We start from the raw sequence: 27,720 nt of genomic DNA on the forward strand, positions 1-27,720 counted from the left end.
AGAGAGAGAGAGAGAGAGAGAGAGAGAGTCCTAGCTTGCATACCTCCACCGAATTCATCATTAACATTCTACGTTTTCCTACATTAAACGTAAATAAAAACTAGCACAACAGACCTGAACTTTATTTACAGACACGATTCTACTATGATCATAATATAAAGCTGTAGGTTACAATCTTGGTGAATGCCACTAAGTGGAATTTACTGTTCCTGGGCTCATGTGCAACCAAGCAATACCCCTATATAGGAACCCTATATATGTGTATTTTGGAAATGGAAATTAATCGCTCTTTCCTGACCCAAAGGATTGTAGTGGGTATATATAAGTGATTCGAGTTTTTCTCAGGAGTGCCATTATGGCGCAAAGGTATACTTCAGGTGGTATGTTTGTTTGTTTGTTTGTAAGGTTTTTTTTTCACGTTGCATGGAACCAGTGATTATTCAGCAACGGGACCAACGGCTTTACGTGACTTTCACGTCGAGAGTGAACTTCTATCACCAGAAATACACGTATCTCACCCTTCAAAAATGGAATGCCCGAGAATCGAACTCGCGGCCACCTAAGTGGTACGCCAACACCATGCCGACCACGCCACTGAGGCGCTTTCAGGTGGTATGTTAATGAGTGGCAGGTCCCATCACGGACCGTACGAGATACAAAATAATAATTGTTGCCGTTTTAGATGAAGCTGACCTTATGCCAGCACGGGCTCTTGCTCATAGGGCAGCCCGTAAACAAAATAATTTTGTATTGTACTCGTACAATTCTTACATTGATCACGAGAGAGAGAGAGAGAGAGAGAGAGAGAGAGAGAAGCTTTTCCTATATCTCTTCGTCGTCTAATAGGATGCAGCATCTCTAAGCCATCTTATGAGAGAGAGAGAGAGAGAGAGAGAGAGAGAGAGAGAGAGAGAGAGAGAGAGAGTACCGCGCGCCTTACCAAAAAGACCCGGAAAGAGACAAGATTGTCTTTTCAAAGATGCAATTCCAATCAACATCGCACCCAGCGCTTTGAGCGTCTCAGTTGTTCATCCGTTCGGGAAAACGGCTTCGTCTGTGGGTGTCGGAACAGAACTCCGGTGACAGGTTATCACTGCTGCTGCTGCTGCTGCAGAAGAGCGCTTTCTTCTTCTTCCAGGTCGTCAGGTTTCCAGGTGCTTTCAGGTGTCCCAGCACCTGCACCTTTCTCTCTCTCTCTCTCTCTCTCTCTCTCTTTCATGAGTTGGCTTAAGAGATGCTGCGTCCTCTCTGACGAAGAAGAAATGTGAGAAAAGTCTCTCTCTCTCTCTCTCTCTCTTGTTCCTGTTATATGTTGCTGTCTGACAGGCGGACGCAGAAAGAGAAAATCCTTTTGTCTCTGAGTTTTCGACATATGAGACGAATAATGCGTTCTTGCAGTTCATTGATCGCTCATGTGATGTTGCCAACAAAGCGACGATGCGATCACTATCGTCGAGGGATCCGAGAAAGATAAATATGAAGATCTCTCCGCTTGGATGAAGAAATTCTTAGTAGCCCAAACCAGGACCAGTCCTAAAGGGAGCACGTGTTTCGGTCGATTTCCCCAATGCGGTGAGAAGCCGTATTTTGAAATGGCACGGGTTATATGATTCAGAAAATACATAGGAGGGCTGCAAATTCTGCATTCCACAAAATACATAGGAAGGCCGGAAATTCCGCATTCCTCATGAAAAGTGTTTCGGTAATACGGAATACCACGAGGAAGAGAGTACGTTTATCACATCGAGTTTTGAAATCTCGTCTCATCTTCAGTGTTAAAAAAATACGTTACACTGAAACAACATTATCTGGAACGAAATTTAGGTTACAGAAAACGTACGCAGACAAGCGTATTATTTACTAGTAGTCAAAAACATAATTGCACTACTTTTTTTTATCTTTTTTAATAAAAATACAATTACATTCCAATATTTTACATTATTTGAATAATTCACTTAATAAAAATATATAAATATAAACTTGAATAACAATTTGCTACAAAATCAATAAAATCAAAATCGAAACGTAGTTTACAAATTCTTTAATTACAAACTTGGAAATATTGCTTGTACATCTACATTTAATATTCATCGTTTGTGATTCTAATTTATTTTTCAAAAGAACAGTTATATTTTGGCAGCTATTGTTGTGTTTATAACACATCCACAAACAATACAAACAGCCGGTGATCAATAAAATGGCGGCGTTTTTATCAACAACTGATTTTCCTGCTATATCATAGAATAATAGGCACTTTACTAAAGGCACTAAACCCGAAGACAGTCAATTTTAAGACAATTCAAAATCAACAATCAATCCGGTACAAAATATTTAAAAATAGAAGACAAAGGCTAAAGCTACACATTACACTTGAAGGCAACCATTTAATTAATAACAGTTGATCTAAAGAAAATGAACGATTAAGGATGTGTTCAACTGCCTCCTTGAGGTAATCTTTTGATGTCAATACCATTTTATCACCTTGCTGAACGACAGGACGATCATTTTCAATTTCATGGCTGAAACGGAAATTGACAGTAAAAGGTTTGAAAGGCGTTACAGGAGGAAAACCTCAAAGCAGTTGAACTATGAAACAATTGTTAGGAGAAGGTAGACAGTAAGATGGAAGAAAGAGAATATGACCGAAGGTACAGTAAAAGGAGCGAAACTAGTTGCAGATAATTAAGGTTACTTAAGGTTCTTTGCAGCGTGCCTTCGGCCCCTGCAAAGAACCTTAAGTGATGCCTACATTGCCTCGAATGAGGTGCACTGACGCCACTACCTCCCTACGGGGGCATAAAGGTTCGAGGTAACTTCTTCCGGCCGTCTAAACCAGTAACCTTGTTCGGAAACATACTAATGTGGAAGTTTCTTGGGTGGTAACATTTGCGAGAATACGCACTTTCCCAGAAATGTTTGCAGTGTCGACTGTGAATATGTGTTGCACATAACGGACATATTTGCACGACAATTTTACGCAAATGACTGTGGTGTGGCATGTTTAGATCCAAGTATACAGCATGTTTCTGACATGTTGCTATCATAGTTTCGGGCAAGTCTCAGAGTTTTCGTTTATTCAGTAGTTTACAAACTTACGTCCTCTTGAGGCAATGCTTTTTTGCACGTGAAGCTGTGACATTTACTCTCTCTCTCTCTCTCTCTCTCTCTCTCTCTCTCTCTCTCTCTCTCTCTCTCTCTCTCCTCGAAGTAAGGTCCAGTATCTATAACCCCCCTGGACTTCACAAGAACACTTTATACGTAGTTGCCAGTCATGTCGACATTTTAATAAAATTTGCCAAAATCCGAGAAAAATTCTTTTCATTCTCCGAACATGAAGCAAGTAATGAAACCAATAATGCTAACAAACAAGAAAATGTTCCTATAAATTTCCATAATAAAAAAAAACTTATTTGTCTTCCTTCAGCCGGCGTTAATTCTATTTCTTTTAGCTTTCATTCCAAGGGCGTTTATAGGCAACGACTCTTCCCATTTCGAAAACAAAGGCGACGCCACATAAAAAAAAGCCTTCCAATTAGTACGCTGGGTAGCCAGTGCAAACCGACCATAATAGAAACACCTTTGATCACGGTATCGCTCAGAATTTTAACATTTCCTTATTCAGGTAGCAATTTCTGCTTCTGTGGTTCGTTACGTAACGCAAAATTCTTGGCGTCATTGATAGATGCACTAAAAGGAACAAAACAATTTTTTTTCAAGAGTTTCTAGAATCCCATTCCTCTTACGTGTATATATTTCAGTATAAGTATTCATGAGAGTAACTTCTAGGAATTAGAATAAAAAATTACTTATAGAAATGACTATTCAGGTCTGCATCTCGTGAATGACATTATTATTCAGGTCTGCATCTCGTGAATGACATTATTATTCAGGTCTGCATCTCGTGAATGACATTATTATTCAGGTCTGCATCTCGTGAATGACATTATTATTCAGGTCTGCATCTCGTGAATAACATTGTTTTCAGGTCTGCATCTCGTGAATAACATTGTTATTCAGGTCTGCATCTCGTGAAAACATTATTATTCAGGTCTGCACCTTGTGAATGACAGTTAAACCATGTGTAGTTAGTAAAAAACACATCTGACGAGATCATATTCTAACTGGGCATACGGTCATGCTCCCAATGATTTCGAACAACGTAGAGATCACTAAAAGGAGGGTCTGCCGACTCCAACTGTCTCACAACCTAGTTTTAACTAGAATCTGAAACCGTCTTCCTCCTGGATTCATGTTTCGCGACTCCTTTAGCCAACTGGTTCACCTGCAGTGACCAACCTCTTTTGTATCCACGCCCATCTAAGAAATAAATATCACACAAAAATCAGCGTAGTGTTGTCCTTAACACATCTTGAAAGATAAAATCAGCAACTACACATGGGAACTTGTTTAGAGAGAGAGAGAGAGAGAGAGAGAGAGAGAGAGAGATTTATGGCACTATACGAATGTACGCAAGGCAAGGAGAACTTTAACTTTTTTTTCTTTAATCTAAGGTACGGTAATCACTATTCCTTGCGACAATTCTGTCTTTTTCAAAATGTCACTTCTTATTTTAAAAATATACGCAAATGCGCACGGGAAGAGAGAGAGAGAGAGAGAGAGAGAGAGAGAGAGAGAAACTACATTACTACACAGCCATCCTAAAAATTTACATACAGAACTCTCCGCTACACAGCGAACAAGAAAAGGCTTTCAGTCTTAACAGACGTTCCTCTTTCCAGCAGAAGTTCATCTTTTTTTTCAGAAAGAAAAAATTGGAAAAGGAAAAGTTAGGGAGAATCTATCTCCTTGTTAGTTCATAATGGAAGACTCCTTTTAGTAATTAAGCGAGATTTCGCTCTTGCAAAATTTATCATGCTCGAGAACTTTCTCTGAGCGATAAACTTCAGATGAAAGGAAAAACACCCACACACAAAGACACCAGGAGGAAGAAGAAGAAGAAGAAGAAGAAAAATAACGCCAACGCACATCTCATCAATTTACGAACTTAGGGCTTTCAAAAGCATTCTTTGGCTGACGAGTATGCACGCGAATTATTTTCCTGAATCCTTCAAGCTTTCTTGCTTGCAACTTTAATGCCTTTGGAATGTCATGACTATTCAGAAACGATAAAATGAACATTTTCTTGATGAGTTAATTTCCTGGATAGTTCTTAATTAACCGAACATTTTGAAATGAAGACAAGCGTCGTAATTATGCAAGCATGCGATAGAATTTAACTTCGAATAATTCAAAAAGACTTATAATAATAATCAGACCTGCTCCATTTTCTTGCACTTGGATCTAAGGCTTTTTAGTCACTAACGTATCCAAAAAAAGCGTGAAGAATCCGAAAAGTTAAGAGTGCAATTTGTTTTTAATTACAGACGTATTTGGTAAAAAAACAACCATTAGAGTTAATAGTTAACATTCAGAATAATGAAATCAAATAAAATGTAGAATTACATTCGTATCTGGCAAAATGTTACCAGTCGATTCTACACATTAAAAATTGGTTATTGGGTTAACATTCAAATGAATACAGTTAAATTACAAGTAGACGTAACAGTGGACGTAACCCTTAGCAAATTCTGTTGTAGTGTGAACAGTAACGAAAGCAACTACAACTTTTTTTTTTTTTTTTTTTTTTTTTTTTTTCAAAAAGGTTCAATCATTTCCCAACCCTCCAACAGACCGCTGACCTCGACCCTGTTTACCCTCATCTCATTTCTCATTGAGCCAATGACGGTATCAATAGGACTAAATTTGTTGGAAATCATTAAAGATTATATTGGGGGTCTCGTGCACCAAAACATGCACAAACTTACATTCTAAGAAAGTATGTTCCTTTCGTTGAAGTATACACATAAATCAAATCATTGTTGAATTCGTCTTGACTTAGGGTCAGCTTGGCTAATGAATTTAATTATGAATTTAATATACATTATGAATCAAAATGCGGAATTCAAAGGCATTATTATTATTATTATTATTATTATTATTATTATATTATTATTATTATTATTATTATTATTATTATTAGTTATTATTGTTTTTTTTTTCAATTTCTTTTTTTTTTTTTTTTTTTGCTCTATCACAGTCCTTCAATTCAACTGGGTGGTATTTATAGTGTGGGGTTCCGGGTTGCATCCTGCCTCCTTAGGAGTCCATCACTTTTCTTACTATATGTGCCGTTTCTAGGATCACACTCTTCTGCATGAGTCCTGGAGCTACTTCAGCGTCTAGTTTTTCTAGATTCCTTTTCAGGGATCTTGGGATCGTGCCTAGTGCTCCTATGATTATGGGTACGATTTCCACTGGCATATCCCATATCCTTCTTATTTCTATTTTCAGATCTTGATACTTATCCATTTTTACCCTCTCTTTCTCTTCAACTCTGGTGTCCCATGGTATTGCGACATCAATGAGTGATACTTTCTTCTTGACTTTGTCAATCAACGTCACGTCTGGTCTATTTGCACGTATCACCCTATCCGTTCTGATACCATAGTCCCAGAGGATCTCTGCCTGATCGTTTTTCTATCACTCCTTCAGGTTGGTGCTCGTACCACATTTTATTACTGCAAGGTAGCTGATGTTTCTTGCACAGGCTCCAGTGGAGGGCTTTTGCCACTGAATCATGCCTCTTTTTGTACTGGTTCTGTGCAAGTGCCGGGCATTCGCTTTGCTATGTGGTTTGATGTTTCATTTTTGCACTTCCTACATATGGGAGAGATGTTATTTCCGTCTATCGTTCTTTGAACATATCTGGTTCTTAGGGCCTGATCTTGTGCCGCTGTTATCATTCCTTCAGTTTCCTTCTTTAGCTCTCCCCTCTGTAGCCATTGTCATGTGTCATCGCTGGCTAGTTCTTTAGTCTGTCTCATGTATTGTCCGTGCAATTGGCTTGTTGTGCCAGTCCTCTGTTCTGGTCTGTCATCCTCCTGTCTCTGTATTTCTGGGTCTTCGTCTACTTTTATTAGTCCTTCTTCCCATGCACTCTTTAGCCACTCGTCTTCACTGGTTTTCAGATATTGCCCCAGTGCTCTGTTCTCGATGTGACGCAGTCCTCTATACTTAGTAGTCCTCTCTCCCTCCTTCCTTTCGTGTTAGTATAGTCTGTCCGTATTTGCTCTTGGGTGTAGTGCTTTGTGTATTGTACATATGTTTCCTGGTTTTTTCTGATCTATGCTGCGGAGTTCTGCCTTCGTCCATTCCACTATTCCTGCACCGTATTCTGATTACTGGCACTGCCCATGTGTTTATGGCTTTTATCATATTTCCGGCGTTGAGTTTTGACTTGAGTATCGCCTTGAGGTCTCTGCATATATTCTTTCCTGATCGTGTCCTTCATCTCTTGGTGTTTTATATCCCCTCGTTCCATTATTCCCACCCGGTATTTGTATCCTGTCTCATCTATGTGTTTGATGTTGCTCCCATCTGGTAGCTTTATCCTTCAGTTCTCGTTACTTTGCCTTTGTATGTTGATTAAGGCGCATTTTTCTATTCCAAACTCCATCCTGATGTCCCCAGATACAATCCTTACAGTCTGGATTAGGGTATCTATTTCCTTGATGCTCTTACCTTACAGCTTGATGTCGTCCATGAACATCAGATGGTTGATTCTGTTGCCTCTTTCTTGAGTTGGTACCCGGCATCCATCTTCTGTAGTACTTTTGTCATGGGAATCATGGCTACTACGAAGAGTAGTGGGACAGTGAGTCGCCCTGAAGATCCCTCTCCTGATATTAACCTCTGCTAGTCTTATTCCAGAGCTTGTAAGTATTGTATTCCAGTTGCACATTGTATTTTTGAGGAAGCTGATGGTGTTTTTCGTCTGCCCCATATATTTTCAGGCATTCTATTAGCCATGTGTGTGGTATCATGTCGAAGGCTTTCTTATAGTCTCTCCAATTGCCATGCTTAGGCTGGTTTTTCCCCTTTCTACCTACTGTTCTTCATTACCATTTTGTCTATCAGGAGCTGGTCTTTTGTGCCCCTACACTTCCTTCTGCAGCCTTTCTGTTGGTGGGGGATGGTGTTTGTCTCCTCTAGGTAGTTGTATAGCCTTTCACTGATGATACCTGTTAGTAACTTCCACATTATTGGTAGGCAGGTGATAGGCCTGTAGTTACTGGCTATATTTCCCTTACTCTTGTCTTTTTGTACTAAGGATGTTCTTCCTGTGGTCATCCATTTGGGTGCATGGTGATTTGAGTACAATGCTGGGGGGGGGGGAGTTGTTCTGCTATCGTGGGTGTAGGGCCTTGAAGTTTTTGAGCCAGTATCCATGGATCTCATCGGGACCTGGGGCTTTCCAGTTTGGCATTTTCTTTAGTTGGTGTCTGACTGTGTCTGTCGTGATCTCTGTGAATCTTTGTTTTTATTCTCCCTGTTTCTTCTTCCTTGACTTCCTGGAGCCATGTTGCATGTTTGTTGTGTGATACCGGATTGCTCCATATGTTTTCCCAGAGTCTCTTACTTGGTTCGGCTTCAGGAATTCTGGGTGTTGTCTTCCCCTCTTAGTTGGCTGTATAGTCTTTCTGGTTAGTTCCGAATAGTGTGTTCTGTTGGTATCCCTTATTCCTGTTCATGTACCGTTGGATCTTATGGCTTTGGCCTTAAGCCTCTGTTTTACATCTTCTATTGTGTTGTTTAGTCCCCTCTCTTGTACTTGTATTTCTCGTTGAGTTCCTACCTTGTTTTCTTGCTTCTTAGCCTTTTTTCTGCTATCTCTTTCAGTTTACTCAAGTCAGATCTCATCACCAGATTTGCTTTTCCAGGCGCCTTCCAAGGAGGTTGCTGCTGTTTTGGTTTCTGTTGGGTTGTTGTGCTGGTGGTGTTGGTGTTTCGAATCCCATCAGTCTGCTACTAATCTTGCTCCTGCATATGCCAAGTTATTTGTTTTTCTGTGATACTGGTGGTGTGTATTATGCCCATTATTTCATTGACCTCACTTGTTTTCTCCCTTAATTTCTTGGTGTTGTAGGCTTTCATGGAGGGAATCTTGTCCCCTCTGTATCTGGCTCCATCCATTGTCTAATCTTTTTCTACCCATTCCGTCGTCTCTGTTACTTCGTCGGTGGTTTTGTTTCTTCGTGTGTCGTTGTTTGATACCTCATCCTCCCTGTCGTCTTCTGTGGCATCGTCTCTCAGTTCGTCTTTGTGTAATTCGTTGTCGTGTGACATTCCCTTTCCAGTTCTTCTCTTTCTGTTGGGGAGAGCCAGTTTCTTTTTTGTTTATTAATGTTCCTTACTTGGTCTGCCAGCCTCTGCTCTGTTTGGGGGGTGTTATTCCTCTCATTCCAGATGTTTGACCAACCTTCTTCTGTATCCTCTCTCCGTCGGGTTGCTTCTGTATGTAGCATCTCCATATTTCCTTTATTTTCTTCTCTTGTCCATTTTTTCCTTTTTTTTCTTTGCCTTCTGTAGTATCCCACTCTCAGGCTGATTGATTACTGTCGTTGTGGTGATCAGTTGCTGGATGACGACCTCCAAGTACCTAACCGTCTTCCCCGTCAATTGGGTTGAATACCTGGTTGCCGGACGAAGCTCCTCTGTTGCCAGAGGTTCCATTTACGTCGTTGTCGTTTATTCCTTCATTTCTTTCCATCATTGCTGAGTTTTGCTATTTAACCCATAGCTGGACCCTACCATCAGGGATAGGTACTCATTTACAGCTGAGTAGACTGAGGAAATTATGGTAAAGATCTTTTCCCAAGGAATCAACGCGAGGAGAGCGATCACCCATCCAACGACTGACCAGCCCCAATGTTGCTTAACTTGACTTAAGTCCATTGACGACCTAACCCACTCCTCCACGGCGCCACATTATTATTATTATTGTTATTATTATTATTATTATTATTATTATTATATTATTATTATTATTATTATTATTATTATTATTATTATGTGTACTTAATTACATCGCAAGTAAAAACAAAATAATAAAAAATCTATGGTATTTTAAAGTTTGTGATCCTCAGAATTAGAAAGAAAAAGAAAGGTTAAAAGCAAAGAACAAAAGAGTAACAATTCAGGAACAAATTCGTCGCCAGGCAAAAACAACAGCAGCAAACGAAGGTCACAAAGAGACAAACAAAGGCAGCTGAACAAAGATCCAGGTATCAACACAACAGCTGAATGGAAGAACAGTCAGACCACGGATCAAAGTACCGAAAAAAATAAAATAAAAGACGATCGAAATGTAAAAAAAAAAAAAAAAAAAAAAAAAAAAAAAAAAAAATTAACAATAATAATAATAATAATAAATAAAAAACCCTAAAAAATGAAATAAAAGACAACCAAAATTTGAAAGAACAAGAATAATTAATAAATACAAAACATACTGAGAAATGAAAGGGTCTAAAGCCATACAATTTACTGAGAAGGTTTAGCAACCCTAGATGGATGTGGGTGGAAGGGATAATGCGGTTAATTTCACGCATATCAACTTACGGGAGAGAGAGAGAGAGAGAGAGAGAGAGAGAGAGAGAGAGAGAGAGAGAGAGAGAGAGAGATCTGTTTGAAGATCGAACGGTAAAACTGCTATTTCGGAGAGAAATATAGTTACTATTACTACTACTACTACTACTACTACTACTACTTACTATTACTTACTTGAATGCACGTGAGACAGAGGAAAAAATACTATGAATCCTACTACAACAAAGGTCTCGACCTTGACCGCAACTGCAGCAATTAAGAGAGAGAGAGAGAGAGAGAGAGAGAGAGAGAGAGAGAATTTTCACTCATTGTAGAAAAAAAAATAGTTTCGAATATTTGCAAAAATAAATCCAATAATTTAATCCAGATCTTCATGGCAGGGACACAACTCACTGAACCAACGCAAGTTCTTGATTGATTCATGTCGCAACGTAATTCCTTTGAAAAAGTGTACAATAATGTCGTCAAATTAAGCTTCTTTCTTTTAAAAGGTGACAGGCCTACCTCTAGTAAGCAGGGAGGAGGAGAAATTCCTATTCCAGACTCGAATCCTAACGAGTTCCAATATCCTACAAGAAATGTTAAGGACGACATCATTATTGTTTCGAAAATATATATGACAAGTTCGACTGAAATCCCGGAACGTTCATAGACAAGTGACCCCCAAGGTTTTTAACCAGGTTTGCATCCACCTCTGCGGCGTGTTTAGTACAAGCGCGTTCGGGATGATCGTAAAACCATAAACAAAAGACTGTCAATATCATAAAGAAAATATGCCCCAAGAAATATAGGTCCTAGAAAACGAAAACCGTTAGGGGTCACTATCTGGGAAAGATCCAAAATTCCTTCAGCTGTGAGGGATTGTTTGTTTGTATGGTGTTTTTACGTTGCATGGAACCAGTGGTTAGTCAGCAACGGGACCAACGGCTTTACGTGACTTCCGAACCACGTCGAGAGTGAACTTCTATCACCAGAAATACACATCTCTCACTCCTCAATGGAATGGCCGAGAATCGAACCTGCGACCACCGAGGTCAGCTGTGAGGGAGGTTACCTTGTTGAGGAACTGGATTATGAAACTAGTACGAACAGGGAAGTTTGAAGCAGACAATAACTGGCAGAAAACAAGTGACGAAGAAGATTCCTTTAGTATGACACAAAGAAAATGCAAATGTGGAAGTTGTAATGAGATGTTAGATCCTGAAGCTGGAACAAGATGGTTTGGACACGAGAGAGAGAGAGAGAGAGAGAGAGAGAGAGAGAGAGAGAGAGAGAGAGAATAAATAAGGCACTAACAAGGCACAGACCGGAAAGAATGACTGGCAGACCACCTAATAGGGAACAGATGAAGAGATCTGGATCAAATAGGAATTCAAAAAGTGCACGAGACAAAAGAGGGGAAGGAAATGACTACTCTTCTAACCGTGTGAAGGGAAAACCTACGTAACAAAGGATGCGTAAACGGCACATATACAAATCAAAATGGACAGGGATAGACAAACAGAGAGACTGCAATGTATATCTCTGCTGTCTCGGAACTGCATTCTGCATGTGAGAACGGCTTCTAAAAACAGAGAGAGAGAGAGAGAGAGAGAGAGAGAGAGAGAGAGAGAGTTTGCTGTAAACAAAGTAAACTTTTTATACTGAATGATGTACTTCCAGTCCTTTCCGCATTTTCCGCATAAGAAATATTCTTATTTCCTGCGGGATCTTATACGCTACCACATAAATTTATTTATCTTTCTTCAGTTTCTTCTTTTCCTTCCTGACCTACAAGAATATATCAGGACTATAGTAGATTCACATCAACCGTGCATTTGACGTCTACGCCAACCCCTTTCGACACTCCTGCCTGGCTGTTCATAAGCCAATCACAAGGCTGGAAATCCCAGTCTCTCGAGAGAGTTCACATAGGCAGGATGTATGTTCCAACTCTCCTGAGGTATACGTCTTTCATTTGGGATGTATGTTTCCATCTCTCCTGAGGTATACGTCTTTCATTAGGGGGTGGAACATACATCCTGCCTACGTGAATTCTCGAGAGAGACTGAGTTTCCAGCCCTGTGATTGGCTTATCAACAGCCAATCAGGAGCGTCGTTAGGAATTGGCATATACGTCAAATGCACGGTTGATGTGAATCTACTATATAGTTGCTATGAACTTTCTCTCCTAAATTATATGCATCATTCGGTTTACAGTCAACCTTCTGCTGTATCTTTCATTTCCTGTAACGTCGAACTTCTGCAGATAACTCGTCACTGACAGTCTGCTACAGAACATGAGCCCGAGCTGGCATAAAGCCTCCTTCATCAACAACAACGAATATCTCAAATGACGATCCTCCATAATTCGCAGCGACGAATTTAACGTCCGTCATTCCTGTATGGTAGTTAAGTGCTGCTGCTGATCACAAGTGAAAAATAAAGAACTGAAGCTTTGGAAATGGTACGAGAACTGAGCGGGTAAGAAAAGCCGAAATGTCTTGAGTTTTCTTCTTCTTCTTCTTCTCAGTTTTATCCCAAGTCGAGGTCGTTGTTTCTTCTTCTCAGTTTTATCCCAAGTCGAGGTCGTTGTTTCTTCTTCTCAGTTTTATCCCTAGTTCGGGGTCGTTGTTTCTTTTTCTTCTTCTCCTTCTTCTCCTCACTTTTATCCGTAGTCGAGGTCGTTTCTATCTTAGACGACTTATTTCATAACTGATTATCTTCAGTAGACATTAATTTACGTGACGGTATAATTAGAAACAGTGAACAAGTTCGTGTACGTAAAAGGATGCGTCAGCGTATTTTGCGACTGACTATACTCCATCCGCCTGTGGTGTTTGCGTATGGTAACACTGCGTCCCGGACTTTAGATAGTTACATACAGCTTACATCCAACAATAATAATAATATCCTATTTCGAATATTAGCATACAGTAGTAATTTATTAAAAAACTTTTCAGTTGCAAATGTACACCCAGATACCCTTTTATTTACTTAAAACTTACACATAGCGTAACTATTTAAAGCCCGGGACGCAGTGTTACCATGCGAAAACACCACAGGCGGATGGACAGATGGAAAAAAAAACAGAGTATAGACGTGTAGAAAGGCTGGAAGGTGACAGGTTATTGAAAAAGCGTTTACAATTCGGATGTACTTTAAGGCTGATGAAAGGAGCACAGTAACCCGCTGGACAAATAGCGTGGAAATTGTATTCGAATGGACGGACCTTAGCATCCACGAACCACGAGAATAACTCCAACACAAGGTGAGTGCCCCCATCAATGTTTGTTTGACCTGTAGCTGATGGGCGTTGAGAGAGAGAGAGAGAGAGAGAGAGAGAGAGAGAGAGAGAGAGAGAGAGAGAGAGAATTATGTATTAACACCAACTCTTATCTACTGGAACTCTTTAGAGAGAGAGAGAGAGAGAGAGAGAGAGAGAATTATGTATTAACACCCACTCTTATCTACTGGAACTCTTGAGAGAGAGAGAGAGAGAGAGAGAGAGAGAGAGAGAGAGAGAGAGAGGATGAGAGAGTTTAGAGGAGGAGGGACGAGAGAGAGAGAGAGTTTAACCAGACTACTGAGCTGATTAACAGCTCTCCTAGGGCTGGTCCGAAGGATTAGATACTTCTACGTGGCTAGGAACCAATTAGTTACCTAGCAACGGGACCTGGAGCTTACTGTGGGATCCGAACCACATTATATCGAGAAATTCATTTCTAATCACCAGAAACAAATTGCTCTGGTTCCACGTTGGCAGGGCGGGGAGTTGAACTCAGGACCACTGAATCGGTAGGCGAACGCGTAACACGCCCTCCAACGAGGAACTTGAGTGAGAGAGAGAGAGAGAGCGAATTATGTATTAACACCCGCTCTTATCTAAAGGAAGTCTTTGAAGTTGCTGAGTAAAAGCACAGGAATTATACAACTCGTTACAAATAGATCGTACAACTGTTCATAAAAAAAGTTCAATGAACCATAACTTGTTTGTTTGTTTGTACGGTGTTTTTAGTTGCATGGAACCAGTGGTTATTCAGCAACGGGACCAACGTCTTTACGCGACTTCGGAACCACGTTGAGAGTGAACTTCTATCACCAGAAATACACATCTCTCACCCCTCAATGGAATGCCCGAGAATCGAACTCGCGGCCACTGAGGTGGCAGGCCATCACCATACCGACCACACCACTGAGGCGCTACGAGCCATAACGAACTCGAAAATAAAACCGCGAAACGGGAAAGAGAGCGAGAGACACCAAGAGGAGCTTTGATGTGCAAAGTCGGGATAAAAGGCCCCGAATAAACAAAGGCCTGAAGTTTAATTAGAAATTCCCAGAGTCTCGATTGCTCCTTGCTGTCATTTCGCTCATTCCCTCAGCGGCCCCGTCAGGAGTGAGGACTCAGGAGGCTCCTTCATTTCCTCCCCTAAGTCAGGATATGTTTATTTTTTTCATTTCTTACTTTCTCTCGATGAAGCAATGCCTTATTTTCTTCCGCACAGCGAACTTACCTCGTCTAAAGTCTTTCTCTCGGTGTGGAAATACTTTTTTTTCAATTACTCGGGGAGTAAGCTTACAAACTATTTTGTTGTTGTTGTACTTGTTCTTGTTGGGGGGAGGGGTAGGAAAGGTCTATGCGTAACCTAGAAAGGTCTGAAAAAAAGTGTTTCGCACTAAGTTAGAAACTGGAATTTTAGGATAGGATATTTATGATTTATTTTTGAGCATAAAAATGTAGAAAATATATCACGTGCATGTTGAACAGTACAGAAAAATTATTTATGATAAAATATAGCATATTTATTTCAATTTTCCTTGGTGAAACGAGGCTCTATTTGACATTAGATTTTAGCACGTTTTAATTTACGTTAAAAGTTAGGAATATAATGTTCACAACTTATGCATGTGGGGAAAATCTTTCACCAACCCCCGTAAGCTGGAGGTCGGATCACGCCTTGTTTTTTTTTAATGGTAAAGAAACACCGTCCTTATATTTCCTAGGTGAGGAAACGCCTTTCTCTTTTTCTTTCGGCAGAAGATGAGGTTCAAATTGCATACAGAATGCAAGGTTAAAGTAGTATGCAGAATCCAGAGTTAAAGCTGTGTACAGATTATAAAGTTAAAGTTATGTACAGAATCCAAGGTTAAAGTGGTGTTCAAAATCCAGGGCTAGCACAGTGTGCAGAAACCAAGGCTACAGTTGTGTACAGAATCTAAGGTTACAGTAGTGTACAAAACCAAAGGTTAAGGTTAAAGTTGTGCACAGAATATTAGGTTAATGTTCTGTTTGAAGTTGTGTACAGGATCCAAGGTTAAAGTTGTTTATAGAATCTTCGGTTAAAGTTAGGTACAGAATCTAAGGTCAAAAATGTTGTGTGCGGAATCCAATATTAAAGTATTGTACAGAATATAATGTGGAAGCTGTGAACAGAATCCAATGTTAAAAGTAGTTTACTGGAAGCTGTGTACAGAAGTAGTCTACAGAATACTATGGGGAGCCTGTGGGTTTCACATTATTAGGTATTTCGGAACTTCCCGTGACAACCGAAGACTACTACAGTACAGCATCTAGCCGTGATTCAGTCACGAAGCGGATACTGACAGATGGACAACCTTCCTCAAGGTTTCTTTGTTTGTATGGTGTTTTTACGTTGCATGGAACCAGTGGTTATTCAGCAACGGGACCAACGGCTTTACGTGACTTCCGAACCACGTCGAGAGTGAACTTCTGTCACCAGAAATACAAATATCTCACCCCTCAATGGAATGCCCGAGAATCGAACTCGCGGCCACCGATGTGGTATGCCGAGACCATACCGATCACGCCAATGAAGCGCTAACCTTCCACAACGATTCGCCACTAGCTTGCAATTAGTCAGTTCTGTATTGCAAGCGACTAGGTTCAATAATAACTAAACTGAATTTTACTTATAATCTAAGCAAAATAATTGTATACAAGTACAGCACAAATGCACACACATATAAATAAATAAATCATTAAATAAATAAATAAATAATAATATATATATATGCATATATATATATATATATATATATATATATATATATATATATATATATATACTTTTCAAAAATGGATTCCACTTGGAAATGCCAATACCTCCAGGACATTACATAAACAGGGCCATGAATCAACCCTTTGAAATATACTCCCGACGGTGATCAACAGTTCAACATAACACTTTCTCAATTATTTTCCGACAACCACAGATATCTTTAATTCCCACCTATATATATTCCTCTATAAATGGAGAATCTACATGAAAATCTACAAAAAAAAATAAATAAATAAATAAAACACCTATTCAAATACGAACCTTAAGCATGTGTATAGAAAACTGCTGCAGTCCTTACCTGAAATTTTTAAAAAAATGAATTAGCAAAGGAAGCAGTGACAGAAAAAATGCTCTAATTGTTTATTAATATATATATATATATATATATATATTATGTATATATAATACATATAATATATACATTATGAATTAAATCCTTACTATATGGCTCTTTCATCCTTATAATATTCAGCAATTATTCACACAGGCTACAAAAGGACATCTCAAGAAATCCATCACAAAACACTAGAAACTATATGGAAGAGTTTATGGAAATTAGGGTGAAATGTTTCGTCGAAAAGGGGAAAGAGGAAAATGGTATGACCAGATATGACCTGCAACAAAAAATAAAAAAACATAGTAAGTAATCTTCTCAGTTCACTGACGAGTTAACGATCGTTAATTGCACGTGCCCCGTAATCGAATTATCTTTATTGATTTGTTTTGATTTACGAAAATTTGCATACAGAACCAAAAGATGGGGCACTTTCATGAAACCATTCAGTGCTTAAAACGGTGAAAAGGGGAGAAAGAGGGAGATGGAGTGGTTGGACAGTGGAATAAAGGGTGTGGGAACGGAAGTAAAGTAAAAGGCTTGGCAGTGGATTTTTGACGGGGGCCGAAGTGACGATGTTAGGAACCATGTGAGGTGCCCTTATGGCACTAAACCCCTACGAGACATTATCAATAAAACATACCTTAAATACCACATTTATCTAGTGAATCAATGCACAAACCTCTCTATGGCGACATTTCAATCGATATTTCAGCGTTAATGAAAACAAATTCATACACATGCGGACACATAAAGCTGTACATAATCGTGAATCAAACACATATAACCAATGCATATTATAAACATACATATAATTAATCACCCACATATAATCAATACATATAATAAATACACATATAACTACTAACACAGATATACGCAATGCATATTATAAATACACATACAATTAATCACAGACATTTAATCAATACATGTTATAAATGCCCATATAAATAATAAACCACGTATAATTAATACATATTATAAATATACATATAATGAATAACACACAAATAATCAATACATGTTATAAACACACATATATTAAATCACACAAATATACTCAATACATATTATAAACACGCATATAATTAACCACACACATATAATCAATACATGTTATAAATACACATAAAATTGATCACACAAATATAATCAATACATATTATAAACACATATAATTAATCACACATATATAATAAAGACATGTTATAAATACACATATAATTAATCTAACATATATAATCAATACGTTATAAATACACATGAATAATCACACAACGCATGTTATAATCACACATATAATTAATTACACATACAATCAATGCATGTTATAAAAACACATATAATAATAAATCACACACATATAATCAATACATATCATAAATACAAAATATAAGCAAATACACGAAATAAATACCGAGGCTCATTAATTACGTTCTCCATAACTTCAATCATCCGTTCTTAGGAATTTGCCCTAAAATAAATTACGTTAAGGTAAAAGCAATCAGCGCTTCCTAAATCTCGAACGCAGATCAGAGAAGTAATTACTAAACCCATTAGTCGTCTTCGACCACTCCACTATCAAGGGGGTTGAAGGTTTAATAAGCAAGTTTTTTTTTTTTTAATATCCCTATCAAATTCAGCAGCAGCGGTAGGTTCGGATGAGCTGATCGCCTATAATAATAAAATCCGAGTGGATATTTAGTTTGTCTGCCTTGGTTGGGGTGGGTAGGGAGGGCATCAGGAGGGTTGGAGAAATATAACACATCCACCCTCCTCCTGCAAACCTGTTGTTCGCCTTGGGTGGGGGCGGGGTAGGTAGGGCATCAGGAGGGTAGGGGAGATATAACACATCCACCTTACGACGCTCCTGATTGGCTGTTGATAAGCCAGTCACAGGGCTGGAAACTCTCAGTCTCTCTCGAGAGAGTTCACATAGGAAGGATGTGCGTTCCACATCTCCTGAAGAATACGTCTTTCTAAAGACGTATTCTTCAGGAGAGATGGCGCATACATCCCGCCTATGTGAACTCTCGAGAGAGACTGAAAGTTTCCAGCCCTGTGACTGGCTTATCAACAGCCAATCAGGAGCGTCGTAAGGGACTGTCCTAGACGTCAAATGAATGATTGATGTGAATCTACTATAGTAATGACAGCATGAAATATTCAAGCATTCATTCCAAGTCTTCTGACTCTGAAGACTTAGTCGTGAACTCTAATGATTTTAAAGTCACATTCAGTTGTATCCAATCATTATCATTATTATTATCAAAACTATAAATCCTGCAAAATGAGCAACCTTTCTTACGAAACGACACCCCCCCCCCAAAAAAAAAAAAAAAAAAAAAAAAAAAACCTTAACTTGATAAACAAGCTTCCATCAAACAGACCGGAAGATGTATATAAGTTTCCCAGTGAAGAGAAATATAGTTGAATACAAAAATATATTGATGAAATAAACTATCATACAAATCCAACTTTTCAAAAATATTTCCGTTGAGTCTGCAAGCAATCATCAAAGTTCGGAAAGCTGTTAAAGTTTCGTCTAAGAGTGATTAAAAAAATGTATTTCCAGCCTGATTAAATCAGTCAAAGTTTGAACGAAATACATCTGCCGTCGCTGCTTTTCAGATCTCAGATTTTCATAAAAATGATCAAATTCAGTTATTATTATTATTTCATTAGATGAAACCTATTCACATGGAACAAGCACTTGAAATTCAAACTTCCAAAGAATGTTGGTTTCAATCTCTCACTGCAGCAGTAACTCATCATGATACAGGGCCATTAATATCTACAAAAAAAATCATGTTCAAAAAGTAAATGAACGTGTATGAATGTATGTACGTGTGTGTTAGTTTGTTTGTTTTGTATGGTGTTTTTGCGTTGCATGGAACCAGTAATTATTCAGCAACAGGACTAACGGCTTTACGCGACTTCCGAACCACGTCGAGAGTGAACTTCAATCACCACAAATACACATCTCTCACCCCTCAATGGAGAGCCCGAGAATCGAACTCGCGGCCACCGAGGTGGCAGGTCAAGACCATACCGATCACGCCACTGAGGCGCTTACGTGTGTGTTAGTTCGAAGAGTGGTTGGTAGTACCAGAAGGAAAGCTGCAACAGTGTGAGTATATGGTTCAGAAATTTTAAAGTACTGTTTTTTGGGAGACTGAATCTGTACCTGGCTCGGTTTGGTAAGTATGAGAGGGTGACAGATTTTGTCTAGCTTTCTTTTAAACTCTTCCACACACTGTGGCTGTTTATAATATTTCTGGTGGCAGTTTATTCCATGTGTCACATATCTTGTAGGTAAAGAAGTTCCCACAATGGGATGTGTTATATCTCTTCAGTTCTAGTTTCCACCCATTGTTTCTTGTCTGGTTTTCGTTTAACGTAAATAGGTTTTGTTTTGCCTTTCAGTACTTGGAATGTTTCCATTTGTTGTCCTCGCAACCGTCGCGTTTCTAAGCCATACATGTTCAGACTCTTTAGTCGTCTTTGGTAGCCTATTTGCCTGATGGATGGAATTAACTTTGTGGCTCTTGAGAGAAGGCAACGGAGAGAGAGAGAGAGAGAGAGAGAGAGAGAGAGAGAGAGAGAGAGAGAGAGAGAGAGAGAGAGAGAGCATCCGTAAAAAAGTTCAATTAGGAGTCTGCTAATAACCAACGAAGCTGAAAAAGTAACTTGATATAAAGTTTGATCATTCGAGGATGAAATTTACATTACAAGGAGAACTGAGCTCTCAGAAAACAGCCACTTCGATAAATTATAACTGAACGCAATTTGTAACTGGACTGGAAATGGAATATGCTACAAATACAACAGTGGTTGATGCGCAGTTTTCAAGAATGGCAATTTCACGGACGAAGCCAAGGGGAGAGAGAGAGAGAGAGAGAGAGAGAGAGAGAGAGAGAGAGAGAGAGAGAGAGAGAGAGAGACAAGAATTTCAGGCAATTGCAGTCCTACTGACGGAATTTCGAGAGAGAGAGAGAGAGAGAGAGAGATCTATTATTAATACCCAATAAGGAATCCCGAGCGTGGGGAAAGACCAGAGAAGGCTGCATAATTGCCAACGAAGGTTTCACAGGTGGAGTTACAGTCACAAAGTGAGAACATAAGACTGAGTTCATCAGTGCCAACAGGATTCCTTAGGAGCAGATGTCTGCCCACGAACTTAACTAATTCTCTGGTATTTATACGTGCACAGCATACCGCGGAATACCATGGAAACGATATATAGTTCATATGATCCCCGAATGAACAACTATTATTATAATTAATCAGAAAATGAATTAACAGAACTCTCAGAGGTAAGGGTACATGTATCATAAAATTCACATAGGTACATCGGTGCCTACCAAGAATATTTGCAGCTAGAGAGATACCCATAACCTACAAGAACTAAGAATTCATATAGGTTCCATTCCTCACTCACCAACAAAATCCCAAAACGCAGAAGTATACCAGCAGCGAAATGCCCGAATGAAGTTCCATACCCTCAAATAAAATTCCCAGGGATAGAGATACCCACACTCACCTCAGGAATTTCCAGATGTAAATATAAAACTACTCATAACATCGCTACATTCCCTGGGGGTAAAATAATGCTGATTTGTTCTCTTCTTGTAAAATGAAGACCAGACATATCCATGCAGAAATCAGTACCCTAATATTCAATGGTCTCGTTGCAACAGGGATGCTTGAGAACAAGTTTTGTGAATGCGAGATAAAAGCGCCTAATTAACGTTCCATATGTAGCTGTATTGTGTCATTGTAAATGTGGGTTTTCATGACCCCAGATAACGATTCAATAAATTTAAGGTTAGAGAAACCTCCTTATAATTTAGTGGAAGCTGAAGTGTCCAGACGGATGAGCCACAACTTCCAAAAGGCCCTGAAGTGTGCGTGTCCTAGATGCTGAAAATGAATGCGGATAGCTGAATTAAATATTCTTTTCAGTCATTTGTCACTCTTTCTTCACATCTTCAAATTTCTCATCCCTTCAGTTCATTTACATATATACTGCGCGTGCAATTCATCTCAGAAGCTTCAAACGTTTTCATTTCAATTGCGCTCAACAATTACATTTCAATTCCATAATGGAGCGGTTGCTCAACAAATCACCAAACTTTTTTTTTTTTTTTTTTTTTTTTTTTGCATTCACCTTGCAACCTCCCCTCAGTTCACTTGCTATGTGATTATGTGAATTGCCTCTTCTTTCATCCGACCGTAATGTTATATTTATTCCTTACTACCTTTATATGTTTGAACTGCTTCCGTATCAACCAAAACTGCTCCTTCTTCCTGGCTGCCATTTACCCTCAAAACCTTACTCTTCCTCACATTTAATTTCAACTCTTACCTAATGCAAAGACTTTAACAGACGTCCACTAATTCCTGCAACTTCTCATTAGCGCCAATCAGTGCTGCAACATTGGCAGACATCAACTATTCCCCTCCCCGTTCACGGCTTACTTTCCTATCCCACACATTTGCACACACATCTAAAAGTCGTTTCCTTGACTTCTAATGTCCCTCTATACATAGAGGTGATAGTCAGCCATGGTGACATAACCGACCATTGTATAAGTTCATCACACTTAAACCACTCTTATGTTTTCATTTTCAAACACATTCGTCAACCTCATCACACCAAACCACTCTAACGTTTTCATTTTCTAACACATTCGTCACTCACTTCATTTAAACTTTTAATTGCTCTAAATAACTTATTTTTTATTCCATCCATACTTCCCACTCTCCTCACTACCCCAAAATTATTGTATCATAAGGTTACTACTAATACTTCCAATAAGAATAACAGTAATAATGTTTTCGTTATTACGGGAAATATAACTAAGTAGCCGCAAATCCAGTTAAATTTTGAGATATTTCTTGTTGCAAGACGACGGGGGAATCAATATAAAAATGCTGTGGAAAGTGGACGTGTGTTTTGAGCAAAAAGTCCAATTAGTCTGTAGATAAGTCATAACTTTCTCTTTCCGAATGGATGACGCGTTAATAATCGATAGAAAATAAAGAGCGATCATTGAAATGGTCATTTGTCGTACTCGCAAAAAAATAAAACATCACTCGCTCCCCTATTCGTACTTCATATTGTGATGTGATACTAAGACAGTGAAAACAACAGTGAAAGTAAACACAGTGAAAGTAAACAACTCAAAAGAAAGAAAATCTCATATATGACGCACTAAGGAGCGACCATTTTAATGCAAAAGGAAATTGTAAGTTGATTTTTCCTTCTAGTGTTGGAAGTACAGTAGGCATAACTCTTCACACTTCTGTGATATCAAAATTCAAGGCGGTTACTCAGTTCCAGATTTAAAATTATTCAGATTTTGGTATGTTTGTGTGTCAGAGAGAGAGAGAGAGAGAGAGAGAGAGAGAGAGAGAGAGAGAGAGAGAGAGAGATTTCCCCGAAAATAGAGGACTACCGTAATCTGACACCTCCCTAGCTCCCTCCCAAGGGAATTCTTTGTTCGTTTCTTTTCAGAAGAAGAAGGAACTTTTTAGCCATTTTTATTTTAGTCCTTTATTTTTTGTCACTTTCTTTATTTTCCAATTTAGTTTTGTTTACTTTTCCCAGCCTTCATTCTAAATTTTTAAACAAAATAGCTTTTAATTCAATCATTTAGCTTTATTTCACAAACATCTTCGATGCTTTGTTTACATGAGCTCACACAAACACAATTGTATATTTCCAAAATTAAAATGTTTCCCCTTGGGGGTGGCCCCTGAAGAAAAACTGCGCTGGTCGCTGTCACATTCAAATTATAACTGGTGAATCGTGTATGAAGATCTTAGGCTGAAACCTTCCATAACACAGTCTTCCGTATACCTACACTGAACACCCATCAACAGAATCATTCTTGAGCTTCCTGGATATTTAAGACCACGGTGGTTAGAGTTTCATGGGCCGCGGCTCATACAGCACTATACCGAGACCACCGAAGGATAGATGTACTTTAGGTGGCCTTGGTTATACGCTGTACAGAAAACTCGATTGAGCCGAAGAAACATCTGAACATTTTTTTACTTGTTATTTCACATCCACACTATGTCCACGGTTGGCTCAACAACACACCTTTTGCCTCCAATTTTAATTAAACCAGTCGCTCCCACAAGAAACTTCAGCGGCTCTCGACAACTTATCTTCTGTACCATTACACTTTGAACACCCTCTACGTCAAATTCCTAACTTCCACCACTAGCCTCGCATAGCTTTTACACTCTACTTCCAAACTTCTCACATAAATGTTTAGCAACTGTACACTGCATTTTCTTTCTTGTCAAAATCCTTTTGCTACCTTTAACAAACAAAACATTTCCATCCTTGGTTATACTACCCAAAGTTATAGTCTATAAATTTTCAAGATTCCCATTTTACATACATGCATACATACATACATACATACATACATACATACATATATATATTTATATATATATATATATATATATATATAAAGATAAATGCCACGAAGGAAAAATAAACGAAGGAGTCTGCGAGATCTTTCGGCTTAAAAGCCCTTTACTTAAGCAGATACTGACAAAAATAAGAGAAAAGACAATACAAGAAGGTTCGTATAACTGACAGATAGGGATTATAAAAGGATTAGTGCCTAGAATCCGACACACCTGGAAGATAAGAAACCTTCCCAAACAAGCATAAACAAAGGGTGCAATTAAGGTTTAAGACAATCATCTCAGATACAATCTCCAGACAATTAAAGGATTATAGGTGACAGCTATACGGAACCTGGTAAACAAAACCATATTCACAAAACATGACAGACATCATTACAATTAAAATTTTTTAATAACTCTAAGGCAACTGATTTTTATTTAAGTCAGTAATTATATATTTGAGGTCATTCTTAAACATGTTACAGATACAAGGGTCTAAATGAAAAAGGCCACGACTAACATTGAAATTACAATGAAAAGTAAGTTGTATTAAAGCAGATTCTAAAAGATTTCGTGATAAGACATCTCTTGACCGTGCAATTACTGAACTGTCAATCCAATTAATTCGGTGGTTGTTTTCACTTAAATGAATAAATAATGCATTAGATTTTTGCCCAGTTTTTACAGAGTATTTATGCTGGCTTAGCCTTACTTCTAAGCCCTTGCTCGACTGTCCGAGATAGAATGAGGGACAATCCATACATGGAATTTTTTATATCTTATGTTATACATATATATATATATTATATATATATATATATATATATATATATATATATATATATATATATATATATATTATACACTACCCAAAGTTATAATCTATAGCTCTTAAAGACTCCCCTGTCACATTTATGTATGTATTTATGTATATATATATATATATGTGTGTGTGTGTGTGTGAATGTGTGTGTGTGCGCGCGTGCGCGCATAAACGTATTTTTATCTCTGATGCAATCCTTTTTCCCTCTGCATATTCCACACCTTTTAGCGTGACCCTTTCATCTTTCCCTTCACTTTCAAACTCGCTTAGGGCTAAAAACTCCTCTTTTCATTTCTTTGTTTCTCCATCTCCTGTATTTATCACCCATCCCTTTTCCCTTTCTGTCCCTGTTCGCCTTCCGTTTTTTTCTTCCGATTACCATAGGTCTTGTGTGTTAATGTTTGTTGATACCAACATCGTAATGATGGAACAACATTGACCAGCTTCTATGACGACAATGAGACATTTGCATAAATGTTTTGCAATAATAACTGGTCCAGCTATTTGTTAGCGACAACTGAAAACGAGCAGACTTACAATGACCTCGTTGGAAGCGACCCTATTTTCAATGACTTTGTAAGAAGTAACCGGTTCACAATAACTTTGTAGGCAGTAATAGATTTACTTTTAGTGTATGACAAAGGAAAACATAGGCAGTGGTAATAGAGAACAATTTACAACAGCTTTGTAAGAAAAGTTTGGAAAGAACCATCAGATTTACAATAATCTTGTATGGGCAGATTTACAATAACTTTGTAGAGAATTGACACATTTACCATAACCTTTTTAGGAAACTAATAGATACAATATTTTCGTATTAACAGATTTACAATAACCTAGTACAGAAGTGACACATTTACTATAACTTTGTACGAAACCAATAGATACTAACAGATTTACAATACCTTAAGCGTAAAAGAAAAGTTTTACGGTAACTTTATAGAAACCGAACAGATCCGCAGAAATTTAAAACATTAAAAAATCTACTTTTAAATCAAATTACAAACTGACATCAAAATCATGAACATTTAATATCACCAACGGGAAAAATCTGTAAACGACAGCCACTAATTAAAACTGGGATTAGTTGAGCAATTCTTCTGACAAATATACTATACCACAATATGAAAAAATATATGAATAAAAACAAAGATGCGTTCAACATGTTATTAAATCTAACAGAATGCGGAAACAGCTCCCTAACGATGGGAAAAAATAACAATAAAAATATGATAATCTTCTAAAAGTTCTCGATTTAACTTCTCACATAACTTTAATCAATTCCTACCACTTGACCTTTCCCCAGTGCAAAGTCATCTTTTCCCAAAGGTGATAACCCTACCTTATTGTGAAAAATATATACTAGATGACGTTTGGTTGACTTAAGTCTCTTTATAATTGTAAAGCATAAGTTCTGACAATTATCTAACCAGAAACCTATACTCTGTTTTTTTTTTCATCTGTCCACCCGCCTGTGGTGTTTCCGTATGGGAACACTGCGTCCCGGGCTTTAGATAGTTACGCTATGTGCACATTTTAGGTAAATAAAAGGATATCTGGGTGCACATTTGCAATTGAAAAGTGTTTTTTTTAATAATTTACTGTACGCGAATTACACCGTTAATATTCGAAATAGGATGTTATTATTATTGTTGAATGTAAGCTGAATGTAGCAGTCTAAAGCCCGGGACGCAGTGTTACCATACGCAAACACCACAAGCTGGTGGACAGATGAAAAAAAAACGAGTATAGAAGACAAGAGTTCAAGTTGTTTCAGACCTTGGCCCGAGGTCATACTGATAAGCAGTGAAGTCTTCCAGTAAGGAAGATATCTTCCAGATACTATAGACTAAACCTTGCTTACATCTAATGCTATTATTTGTTTGTATGGTGTTTTTACGTTGCATGGAACTAGTGGTTATTCAGCAACGGGACCAACGGCTTTACGTGACTTCCGAACCACGCCGAGAGTGAACTTCTATCACCAGAAATACACATCTCTCTAATGCTATTATGACTTTTAAAAACTTAGACTATGCAGCTCCAGTTATCTACTTATAATGATGACTTTGGCCTCAAGTCAACCTAGCAGCACAAGCTTGTTTAATAGGTATTTCCAGTCAGGAAAAACTACAGTTACTTGGAAAAGATTTAACCTCCACCCACGGACGAAAGATTAGAAAAAATTAGAAAGATTACACATATTTCCCGGTCAAAACCGTAAAATAAATTTTTAAATATTAGCAACATATCAAAATTCAAGTCAACGTTGCACTCATGACAATTAGAAAGTCAAAACAACGCTGGTAAATATTTTACAAATCAATCGAGTGTGGATGGAGATTAAATGTCAATAAGTCTTTGATTAAAATCAAGTCCCAAGCATGATTAGGAAAATGACGACGTTAATCAAGTCTCGTAAAACATTAAAAAAGGGGAACACAGGGATGAAGGAAATGACAGCCTACATATAAAGTCATAGTGAAGATTAACACGTCAGGACCGTGACTGCTGTGAGGAAACGTACTACTAACATTTTCCGCACCCAAAAAACGTCCTCCACTGAGAAAAATATAACCTTCGAATATATATATATATATATCATATATATATATATA

The 27,720-nt window shown here is 38.2% G+C and overlaps 1 protein-coding gene across 8 annotated transcripts in view; it reads right to left on the reverse strand.

Moving 5' to 3' along the window:
• The window catches only part of LOC135200811 (glutamate-gated chloride channel-like), a 517,881-nt gene that overhangs the window by 238,600 nt on the left and 251,561 nt on the right, over positions 1 to 27,720 (reverse strand). The window contains exon 1 of one of the 8 annotated variants that reach the window (XM_064229476.1): positions 16,770 to 16,788. The exons of the other annotated variants lie outside the window; for them this stretch is intronic. The gene's annotated coding sequence lies outside the window, so the exon portion shown is untranslated. Of the gene's footprint in view, positions 1 to 16,769; positions 16,789 to 27,720 lie in introns of those variants that run through there. 8 annotated transcript variants of the gene reach the window in all.

The sequence above is a fragment of the Macrobrachium nipponense genome, chromosome 27 (genome assembly GCF_015104395.2).
Source record: "Macrobrachium nipponense isolate FS-2020 chromosome 27, ASM1510439v2, whole genome shotgun sequence".
Classification (NCBI taxonomy): domain Eukaryota; kingdom Metazoa; phylum Arthropoda; class Malacostraca; order Decapoda; family Palaemonidae; genus Macrobrachium; species Macrobrachium nipponense.